General features: G+C 51.7%; 1 pseudogene; it reads left to right on the top strand.

The window, feature by feature from the left end:
• The first annotated feature begins 1082 nt into the window (after positions 1–1082).
• On the top strand, positions 1083–1268 carry LOC112398326 (NADH dehydrogenase [ubiquinone] 1 alpha subcomplex subunit 1 pseudogene; annotated as a pseudogene).
• Positions 1269–8657: the final 7389 nt, after the last annotated feature.

The raw sequence follows: 8657 nt of genomic DNA, 5'->3' as shown, positions 1-8657 counted from the left end.
CTAGAGGTCCCTGCTGTCTGTGTCCACAGCGCCCCCTGGCAGCCTTCCCGGCCCCTCCCACCCCTCCAGTTGTGCTGGCTGACTGTCCATCAGGCATCCAGCTTTGGGCTGGGTCCCACGTGTGGTCATTGCATCTGAGCTTGCGCACACGTGGTCTCCTGCGCCGTCTGAAATAGACAAGACCCACAGCATAGTGGTCGCCTGTGAGGTGGTCCACAGAGATGCGAGGGAGGCCGGGAGGTGACACCTGGCCTCAGTGGTCCTAGGCATGCTCCTGGCTCCACTCTGCTGGACTCCTGGCCCAGTCCTGGTGCTGGGATAGCACGGAGGCTTCAGCCGTGTGGCTCGAGGATCAGAACGGGGGTCTGAGGGCTGTGCCTGGACAGGCGGAGGCTGGGGCCTGGGTGGCGCTGCACCCACCCTCCGGGGCCCGTGGGGAGCCAGCCTGGAGCAGCGGGCCCTGCAGCTCTGCTCAGCCTCTCCCCAAGGTCCTGTGGCTGCTGTTTGTGATATGGAGAGCACCTCTGCTTGAGTGTGTGGGGTCCCAGAACGTTGTCCGTGGTTGGGATTTTAGGAGGGGGTCATATCTGTGGGTGGTGTGGTTCAGAAGTCTAGAAACGCAAATTCGCTGAGCCCAGTGAGTGCCCTCCAGCTGCACCTCCTGCAGCCTCCCTGACCGCACCGTCTGCAGTGCATCTCCCCGGCTCCCCTCTTACGTGGCCAGTGGGTGGAGGAGGGTGTGGGCCTGGGCCAGGAGCAGCTTTGCCCTGGATGGTTAGCTAGGGAGCTGGACTTCCGCCAGGGGCCTGCCCGCCTGTTGCTGCAGCCTGGCCACCCCAGGGACATCGGGACAGCTCAGAAGGAGACATTTCAGCGTGTGCAGAGGGAAAAGCACCACGCTGGGTTCTTGCAGGCACACAGGAAACGGGGTGGAGGAGATTGGACCCTCAGGGAGCTTTTGATTTGTGTGTGTTGGCCTCAGTGGAGATAAGAAGAAAGGGCCAGTTACCGGAAAGGGATTGAAGCCGGGTCACCTTTAAGGAGCTTGGAAGGAAGTGTTTGGCCTTGGTAACGGTGTCGCGATGTGGTTCGAGATTCTCCCCAGGATCGCCCTCATGGCCACTGCATGCACCCACAGGTTCACTAACGGGGGCGAGGAAAAAAGGGTTGCCCATGATTCATTTCAGTGGAATTCGATGGAAAGAGATAGGCGCATCTCTGGAGTTAATCGTTACTATGTGTCAGAGGGTTTGGAGAACATTGATTAAGGAAGCATTTTCTTGATTGATGAAAAATAACTCAGTTATGCTTGTCTACCCCTGCTAGAAGGTTATGCAGTGTATTTTGTAGTGTGTAATAAAAATAAAACAAAAAAGTAAAATAAAAAAAAAAAGAAGTAAGGGCCAAATGGGGCTTCTGTGGGGTGTGGCCACAAAGGGAGATTCGGGTCTGCAGGAGGTGGTCCCTGCTGGTGTTGACTAACAGAAATGAGGGGGGACGGAACTCTCCCCTCTTCAAGCGTGGGCTGTACCTGGTAACGTCCTTCCGAAGAGCACAGCCTGGAAAAGGGGAAACAGAGGAACTTGACAGTGGAGAAACCTGATAACCCTGCCTCGGCCACGGGATCCAGGTCCACCAGCAGTGATGTGTCACCTTGATGGTGTGCCCCTCCCTGGGATGTGATGGGGATGGCTCTTCAGCTCTGCGGCCTTTCTGCCCAAACCCCAAATCTAATCACAAGGAAAACAGCAGTTCAATTCCAGCAGAGGGGCGTTCTATCAAATACCTGAGCAGCACTCCTTAGAACAGATGAAACCGTAGTTTCACCAAACTCTGAGAATCTGTTACAGCCAAGAGAAGCCGAAGGAGACAGGATGTTTAAATAGAATGGGTGGGATCCTGGAGCAGATAAAGGACACTGGGGTAAAACCAGGGAAACGTCAATAGAACGTAACCTTGGTTAGCAGTAACACACTGATGTTGGTTCGTTAAATGTAACAAATGTGCGACTTGGATGTAAGATTTAATGACTGGGCAAATCGGATGTGAGGGTATTCTATGGGAACTCTGTACTATCTGCACGATTTGTTTGTAGGTCTACAACTATTTAGAAAAAAAATGTCTTTTGAGAGAAATTGGAGGGCAGTTTGAGTCCCGTCACCCCGGGGTTCCTGGCGGTGGGACCTGGGCTCGGAGCCTTGCTGTCCATCCCCCTGCCCCCGCCCAGCTCCAGACCCTTGGCTTTGTCGTCCCTGTTGGTCTTCCTTCTTTCCTCTCCACATGGAACCTGAGGGAAAGTTCAGTCCAGTACTTAGAATAGATGTTTTTAATGCCCCAGATTTCTGGGTGCTTGGAAAGAACCAGCTTCTCAGATGCGGTCTGCACGGGTGCTGAGGGCCATCCCCAGGTGAGATAAGCCCCCCGCCCCGTAAGCTTGCAGGCACCCTGCCCAGGTTTCCTCTGTCTGACAACTCCAGAAAGCAGTGCCCTGGGCCTCTGCTTCCTTCTTTTTTTTAAAAAAAATTTTTTTAAAATTAAAATTGAAGTATAGTTGAGTTACAATGTTGTGTTAATTTCTGCTGTACAGCTCAGTGCTTTGTGACCACCTAGAGGGGTGGGATAGGGAGGGTGGGAGGGAGGGAGACGCAAGAGGGAAGAGATATGGGGACATATGTATATGTATAACTGATTCACTTTGTTATGAAGCAGAAACTAACACACCATTGGAAAGCAATTATACTCCGATAAAGATGTTAAAAAAAAATTTCTGCTGTACAACACAGTGATTCACATATATATATATATACACATTCTTTTCTTTATATTCTTTTCCATTATGGTGTATCACTGGGTACTGAATATAGTTCTCTGTGCTGTTCAGTAGGACCCTGTTGTTTATCCATATATAATAGTTTGCCTCTGCTAATCCCAAACTCCCACTCCACCCCTCCCCCAGCTCCCTCCCCCTTGTCAACCACAAGTCTGTTCTCTATGTCCATGAGTCTGTTTCTGTTTCATAGATAAGTTCATCTGTGTCATGTTATAGATTCCACGTATAAGTGATATCATATGGTGATTGTCTTTCTGACTTATTTTGCTTAGTATAATCATCTTTAGTTGCATTCATGTTGCTGCAAATGGTATTATTCCTTTCTTTTTTATGGTATTCCTTTGTATATATGTACCACGTCTTCATTATCCATTCATCTGTCGACAGACATTTAAGTTGTTTCCATGTCTTGACTATTGTAAATAGTGCTGCTGTGAATATAGGGGTGCATGTATTTTTTCGAATCAGAGTTTTCTCTGGATATATGCCCAGGAATGGGATCACTGGATCATATGGCAACTCTATTTTTATTTTTTTGAGGAACCTCCATACTGTTCTCCATGGTGGCTGTATCAATTTACATTCCCACCAACAGTGCAGGAGGGTTCCCTTTTCTCCACACCCTCTCCAGCATTTATTGTTTGTAAATTTTGGGGGGATGGCCATTCTGACCTGTGTGAGGTGATACCTCATTGTAGTTTTGCTTTGCATTTCTCTCATTTCTGCTCCCTTCTTATGTGTTGAGGTCCTGAGACGGCTGCCCTCCCCTGATCAGCCCTGGGTCACTTCTGTGAGTGACCAGTGACCATTTTTTTAGGGGGTGACATTGCTCACAGCCGACATCATGGACCAAAGCTGATGTGTGTGCGGTTGGCAGTTCAGCCAGGAGGCAAAGGGGAGCTGAGCGTCTGTGTTTCTGGGCTGGCTGAGGCTTCATGGCCAGCGCTGAGTAGGTGGTCGGGACAGCTGTGTTTCCACAGGAAGGGTGGCCTGGTGGGGACACGGGAAAACAGGTCCAGCCGGCAGCTGGAACCCTGGTTTGGGGTAATTACATCTTCTTTAACTTTTGTAATGGTCACTTCCAGTATTTTTGGAGGAGGTGCAGGATTCAGAGGAAGGAGTGAGCCCCGCAGGGGAGAGAGAAGCCCAGTCAGGACCCCGTTTTGTAAATGAGCCCAAACAGCAAGGATGGAGGGTGGGAAGGGCTTGTCTGGACCCGGCCTGCCTCCCGAAGCCCCCCACACGCTTTGCAAGATGACGTGAGTTACGGATGAGATGATCCTCGCACAGGGTTACGGTGGCATTGGGCACGTGGGAGGCGCTCGGCGCGGTGGGGCTGGTGTCTCCTGGGGGAACGGGGGACCCGCACTGAGAGGGTCAGTCAGTCACGGCTCCTCACAAATCCCTGAGAGGAAATGATTCCTGTGGGTCTCACGGCTCATCTGGATTTTAGGACAAGATCATGTTGAACCCTATGAAACGGCTGTTTTCGTTAAGTCAGAAGTGGTCAAATATAAGCAGTGTCATATGGCTTAATGCAGTTGTTTAGTATTAAAGCAGTTTTGGGCAAGAGAGAACACTTTTTCTTTTAACAGCTTTAGTTATCGCAAGCCTCCCAGTTCATTGTATTAGAAAATAGAGATCAGCAAACAGGAAACTTAGACATCCTGGATTTTTCCTGCAGTGGGGGGTGGGGGGAGGCATTGTTCACGCGGGTTCTTCTGTGTGCTTGGCACGTGCACAGCTGCCCACACGCCTCTCCCTCCGCTGCGCCGGGGGCCTCTTTCTTCGACCCGCAGCGATGGGAGTTTGTCCGTCGTGCACTGACCCATGCCCCTCGCTTGGACATTGGGCTTGTTTAGAATGTTTTTCTGCTCTGAACGATGCTGTCATAAACACCCTGTAGCTCTGTTTTTCTTTTTTCTGAAATTTATTTATTTATTTACTTATCTGTGGGGGGAGGCATTGTTCACGCGGGTTCTTCTGTGTGCTTGGCACGTGCACAGCTGCCCACACGCCTCTCCCTCCGCTGCGCCGGGGGCCTCTTTCTTCGACCCGCAGCGATGGGAGTTTGTCCGTCGTGCACTGACCCATGCCCCTCGCTTGGACATTGGGCTTGTTTAGAATGTTTTTCTGCTCTGAACGATGCTGTCATAAACACCCTGTAGCTCTGTTTTTCTTTTTTATGAAATTTATTTATTTATTTACTTATTTATTTTTGGCTGTGTTGAGTCTTAGTTGCTGCGCGCCGGCTTTCTCTAGCTGCGGCGAGCGGGGGCTATTCTTTGTTTCGGTGCGCGGGCTTCTCATTGCCGTGGCGTCTCTTGTTGCGGAGCACAGGCTCTAGGCACGCGGGCTTCAGTAGTTGTGGCACGTGGGCTCAGTAGTTGTGGCTTGCGGGCTCTAGAGCGCAGGCTCAGTAGTTGTGGCGCACGGGCTTAGTTGCTCCGTGGCATGTGGGATCTTCCTGGACCAGGGCTCGAACCAGTGTCCCCTGCCTTGGCAGGCGGATTCTTAACCACTGTGCCACCAGGGAAGCCTTTTTCTTTTTCAGCAGATCCCCGTGATTCTTTCCTTATGGTATATTTCCAGAAGTAGAATGGCTGGGCCTAATGTGAAGGCTGCAGATTGACCTCCAGAAAGGCTCCATCGCCCACAGACCCTGTGTGAGGGGGAGGGCCTGCCTTGCTTCTCTCCCTTCCCCTTTCCTGTCCTCTGCCTCCTCCCTCCCCTCTCTCCCCAGCCCTTCCTTCTCTCTCCCTCTCTTGTTCCTGAGGAGGGGTCCAGCAAATAGCATTCCAGCTGACCACCCTGGGGGGCCTCCCAGCACACAGGCTCCCTAGGGCCCCTGGTCTGGGGTTTGCTTTTGGGGTTTTGAGAGGAAACCAAGAACCCATGGGGGAGCCTGTGGGGAGCTTCAGAGGCTTCCCTGTGACACACAGGCTGATCCTGAGGTGTGATAACATTCTTCCAGGGAGACATCCCTTCCCTGAGAGCACCCCACCCCCATGCTGGGGGTGCTGGGGCGCTGACCCCATGGGCGGGGACCCGAACCCTGGGCTCAGAAGCCATTATTTATTTAAAAAATACCTTATTTCCCTGGCGATTTGGCAAATGGATTGACGCCAGGCCCTCTTCCTGAACCACCTGGGACCACCCCGGTGCATGAGTCTGGCTGGTCGCCACCATGGGGCCCTTGGCCTGGTGTCCTGTTGCCCCTATGCCGTTGGCTGCCCTGAGAATCCAGGGAGAAGCTACTGCCAGATCCAGCGGCCCCAGGAGGGTCTTTGTCCTCCTTTCACAGAAGCAGTAGATTCGTGGATTCGCTCTGTTGAGCTGGAAGGAAGAATTTTTAAATTTCCTCTGGTTGAAAAACCCAGAATGGAACAATCTACATCAATTCCCTCAAACTGGACTTGTAGGCAAGTACTTGGAGAAATGGACTATTTCCTATGCATGGAAGCAAAGTCTGTGGCAACCTCCTGGTAATGAATTTTAAAGTGCTTGTCTACTCAGTCTCATTCCCAAATCCTGAGAGTCTTAAAAACCAGAAGCTGGAGGCCTGGGGGGTGGGGGGCAGGGCTCCCCACTCTGAATGGTGGGGAGGGGGCAGCTGGGGAGGCCCACCCTTCTCTGCTGCGGTTCCCTTCCTCCAGGTCAGCAGCACTGTTTGGCAACAAGCGTGACCATCTCTTTTACTTCCGAAGATTCTGAAATTTAGGAGTGGTTTTGAGCCCTCTTTAGGTAGATGCTGTGTTCTGACATGCAGAGTTTCCACGTATCATTTCATTACCAGACAGTGAAAGAGCTCGTAATTAACATATGGAGATATGCCATCTCTGTGTTTCAGATATTGCCTTCTAATAGTGATCTTGTGTGTGTAGAGGAGAGAGCCATCTTCTGGCCGCAGAGCATGGGGTGGAAGGACCCTGGCCTCGTGGGTGGGATCTGCAGTCTGTCGGGCTGGGGGAGCCTGCCCCGGGCTGTGGGCTGCAGATGAGGTGTTTTGATTATTGCCGCCCCATCTTCCAGGAACCCCTTCCCCTCTGAGGTTCCCTGGCACCCCATTTCTGGCCTCGTTCAGGCTCACTTTCTCCACTCACACGAGGGTGCCCAGCGGGAGGAAGCGGCAGGGCTTTCTGTGCCATCTTCAGAGCTGATGGAAGTGGAACCAGGCCAGCCGTGTCAGAATTTAGTGGGGGAGCAACTAGCAAGAAAACCCACTCTTTCCCCGTGGCACCAGAAACTCTGGTTAGAGGGATGGCCAAGAGTAGGAACAGGACGTCCACCGTGGACAGGAAGTGACTCCCAGCATGCGGGAGATGGAGACCAAGTCCAAGGGCCCCGGATGGGAGACCAGGATGAGTGAGGTCTGATGCCAGGGGGCAGGTGGGGCTCGGTTATTTGAGAAGAGTGTATTTCCCTGATCAGCGGGACAGGAGTTCCGTTTCATTGGGGTCCTTCCTTCCAGTTTGGGATGGATTCTGGAATGGTGGTTGTTTTTTTTTCTTTTTTTGGCCATGCTACACGGCTTGCAGGATCTTAGTTCCCCCGGCCAGGGATTGAACCCAGGCCCCCTGCATTGAAAGCGCAGAGTCCTAACCACTGGACCGCCAGGGAAGTCCCTGGAATTTGTATTCTAAGTGATAAAAAGGGGCAGGCGACTTTTCATGGCGGTGGGGTTAGCTTTGTCAGGTCCCCCTGACCTGGAGAGGTAGTGTCATTAAAATCCGGTAACTCAAGCAGTGCAGTATGATTAAGGACTTATTTATGTCATTGTGTTTTACTCGAAAATTTGAAATCTGTTAAGGTGACTTTTAGGATTCTTGGTGTGGGTCGGGGACAAGTCTTTGTGTGGGTGGGTTTAATACCTTCTTGTGTGCACCTCGTTTCCTGGGAATCACTGAGGCACCGCTCTTTGATTTTCAATTTTAAACCCTTATCTTCCGACAGTCAGCCTCATCCAGAGCAGAATGGGCTGCAATTACAGTCTTCCTAATGGGATGGGTTTTATTTCGAATGAGTGGACTGCGACAGCATTTCACTACGTTCGTATGACTGCTCACAATCGCCCATTTTTCTTTCGTTTAATGGAAAATGTGTCGCTGAAGCCTGCTTCACAGTCCTGGCCCCATGGTGGCCTGGGCGGATCCTGGCTCAGATCTGAGGCCACCTGTGTGCATCATCGGACGGGCCAGACGTGGCCCAGGGAGGGAGGGCGAAGGAGGGGCCTATGTGGCTTTTATTTTGCTGCATTTTGTCCGGAAACATTTCGTATGCTGGGCCAAGTGGTTTTGATTTGGCCTTCAGTGGGAGCAAGGTATAGCAGGATTTCACGGGCTTCTGTGATGGCCAGAGATGCTGGCCAGGATGCAGAGGCAGGCGGGTGCCAGGTGGGATGGAGGTGCAGGTCCCAGAGAGTCTGGCAGGGCCTGGCCATTCTCTGCAACAAAACTGTTCGCTTTCAGTGACATTGGAGCGCTGGGATCGGGGTCCCACCGTCGACACGACCGCTCACCGCCTCTCCCCATAGCTGGCTCGTGAAATGTTCCAGAGTCAGAGAGTATCTGAGCTGTTTGTTGTAGTGTCTCCACTTGGGAGAGCTCGGTCACCCTTTCAGCCATAAAGTCTGCCTTTCCCCAGAGGAGTAGATGCCAGAGAAGGTGTGTTTTCTATTTGAATCAACCCTGATGCAGCCTCGGAAGTGCCAGAAAGGGGATCTCGCCTTGACACATGCAGATGGGAACCCTTTCATTTCCAAAGTCTGTTAAAAAATCTTAATGCTTGTTAAAAAAAAATCCACTTTACCATTGGTAAAAATATCCTC

The sequence above is a fragment of the Neophocaena asiaeorientalis genome, unplaced genomic scaffold, assembly GCF_003031525.2.
Source record: "Neophocaena asiaeorientalis asiaeorientalis breed wild unplaced genomic scaffold, Neophocaena_asiaeorientalis_V1.1 scaffold155, whole genome shotgun sequence".
NCBI lineage: Eukaryota > Metazoa > Chordata > Mammalia > Artiodactyla > Phocoenidae > Neophocaena > Neophocaena asiaeorientalis.
Note: the sequence above shows the minus strand (reverse complement) of the source record. Positions and strands in the feature narration are given on the sequence as shown.